The 2,500-nt window shown below is 60.9% G+C and overlaps 1 non-coding gene across 1 annotated transcript; it reads left to right on the forward strand.

The window, feature by feature from the left end:
* Positions 1-2,260: 2,260 nt before the first annotated feature.
* Positions 2,261-2,414, forward strand: LOC144070363 (5.8S ribosomal RNA). Its single transcript, XR_013299227.1, has one exon. It is a non-coding gene; the product is annotated as a 5.8S ribosomal RNA (ribosomal RNA).
* The last annotated feature ends 86 nt before the right edge of the window (positions 2,415-2,500 follow it).

Genomic DNA, 2,500 nt, shown 5'->3' on the forward strand with positions numbered 1-2,500 from the left:
GTCCCGCGTCAGCTGTCGTCACCGGAAGCCTCTGCAACGGTGGAAGTTGTCGCGCATCTCGTTGGATGAGTTCCGAGCGGAGTGAACCCGAACCCGCCTGCCTCTTACCCTCGAGCCGGCCAGGAAGCCGCGGAGTGTGGAAGGGCGCACGGTTCGTGCGGATGACATGGCCTTTGTGTGGTGCGTGTCCCGCGTGAGCTGTCGTCACCTGAAGCCTCTGCAACGGTGGAAGTTGTCGCGCATCTCGTTGGGTTTGTTGGCATGGACCATGACCGGCCTGAGCAACCGGAATGGACCAACACCGGCTTGAGCAACCGGCATAAAGGCAACACTCTGAAAGGCGGCGGCGAGCCCATAGCCGATCCGAAAATTGTGTGGCGAAGCAAGTGGAAAATCAGTCTTTGCCGAAAGAAACAATGAAGCCCCGGGAATACTGGCTCCTTCCCCGAGCCGGCGGCGGAAACCGTGGAGTGTGGAAGGGCGCTGTAAGCGCGGATAACATGTCCTGTCTGTGGGGAGGATCGGTGTGCGCACCGTTGTGAGTCCTGGAGGACGGTAAGCGACGTTACATCGGCGAGTCGTACTTGGGACGGCCCGGTGGCGTTAGCGCTATCCAGGTACACACGCGGCCACAGGCGGTTTCAAGCCCTTTCAGGTCCCGTGCGCGTGGTTGCTCCGGAAGCCTCTGCATATGGTGGAAGTTGTCGCGCATCTCGTGGGTCGTTGCACAGGACTGCTCAGGTCGAGTCCTTGGCGCCCTTGGGAGCCTCGTTCCCCGTCTGCGGCACCTCGGCCCTCCGTCCGCGGTAGGCGTCGGTGGCTGTTGACAGCGGGTGTATCTGGGTCAACTCCCTCGCGGCGGCGAGCCCATAGCCGATCCGAAAATTGTGTGGCGAAGCAAGTGGAAAATCAGTCTTTGCCGAAAGAAACAATGTGAAACAAATCAGCCATGAGCCAAAAAACGAATGAGGGAACAATCAGCCGTAAGCCAAAAGCCAAAAAACGAATGAGGGAACAAGTGAACAAATCAGCCCGTAAGCCAAAAACCGAATGAGGGCAAGTTGCAAATCCTACGCTACCTTCGAATTCCAAGACGCAGGGCCGTACACGGTCGACCCCGACCACGCCGGAACCGAAGCCCCAAAGGCCACGGGTACCCGCTACTCTCCCCTCGCCTCCGGCGGGGCGGAGGGGGGTTCAATGCCTCCGGTTGGATATGACGGAGCGCCCGTGGTCGCCGGTCCCCCCCCCACTACCCACTCATCCAGCTGAGGGGTTTGACGGTAGCCCACCCGGGGCAAAAGGGGCGGCGGAGACCGGCTGGTTCCGGCGAGATTGCGACGAGCTGGAGCGATGGCAGACACCCTGGCCGGCCCATAAACGCGGGTGATCTACAAGTGACAAGGTACAGGTTGGCACCCGAACCATCGCGGGTGTGCGGACAAGCTTGGGTGGTTTTGGCCGGTGCGCGTGAGCGCGTGCTTAACTAGAGGCGGTTCCCCGGCTTACGTGATTCCTTGACGGGTAAGCGTCTGACGGGCCCGTTCCTTGCCGGGGTTTGTGGCGCGCCTGAGTCCGATTAATACATCTTCGATGTTGGCGGCCAGACCCACAAAACTCGTGCCACCGCGCTCGCTGGCCTGGTCTCGTCCTTGTCACGGAATCGTCGCTCCCCGTGACCTGGTTCGGGCCTTGCCGCGGAGCGGTAGGTGCACTGTGCACGCCCACGTGTAACGAAAGGAAGGTAGGAGGGGAAAACACAACCCAGGCCGGTCCTACACGCGGGTGTGTTACGTTACGCCAGGTTCCACATGCCGGCAAGCGCGAGCCTAAGCAGGGAGGACGAGTTGGCACCACCGGTCTTACGGTCTCGGAAGGATTGTTGCAAGGTTTCATGTTCATTGGGAAGAGCATTAGAGCCCGGTCCGAAATAGATTGGACGTCTGCGCGTGTGACCCTCTGTTACTGATTATCCGGGTTCTTTCCGTCGCCGAGCGCGGAGTTTGACCGACGCCAATTCCCCTCTAGGTTGTTGTGTTCTAGGCCGGAACACGACGGCCCGCGCCACCGTGCCCCGCGACTCCGGCCATCGGCCTTGTCCCGGAGCGGTAGGTGCACTGTGCCCGCTTGCCCGCAATATACCTTCCCTGCATTTCCACCTCCAGGAACTAGCCTCTGACTTCCAACCCATAGGAGGCCCGCAGGAAGCCCACCCACCCAACCGATGGGCCGACTGTGGCCGCCTTTGGGGCTCACTGACAACTCTTAGCGGTGGATCACTCGGCTCGTGCGTCGATGAAGAACGCAGCTAGCTGCGAGAACTAATGTGAATTGCAGGACACATTGATCATCGACACTTCGAACGCACCTTGCGGCCCCGGGTCCCTCCCGGGGCCACGCCTGTCTGAGCGTCGTCTGAGATTCAATCGGGACGTCCGTGGAGCGGGACAGGGCCGCCACGGATCCCGCGACTGGGTGGTTATCGAGGGCGACCACGTTA

This window comes from Stigmatopora argus, unplaced genomic scaffold (assembly GCF_051989625.1).
Source record: "Stigmatopora argus isolate UIUO_Sarg unplaced genomic scaffold, RoL_Sarg_1.0 HiC_scaffold_53, whole genome shotgun sequence".
Taxonomy (NCBI): domain Eukaryota; kingdom Metazoa; phylum Chordata; class Actinopteri; order Syngnathiformes; family Syngnathidae; genus Stigmatopora; species Stigmatopora argus.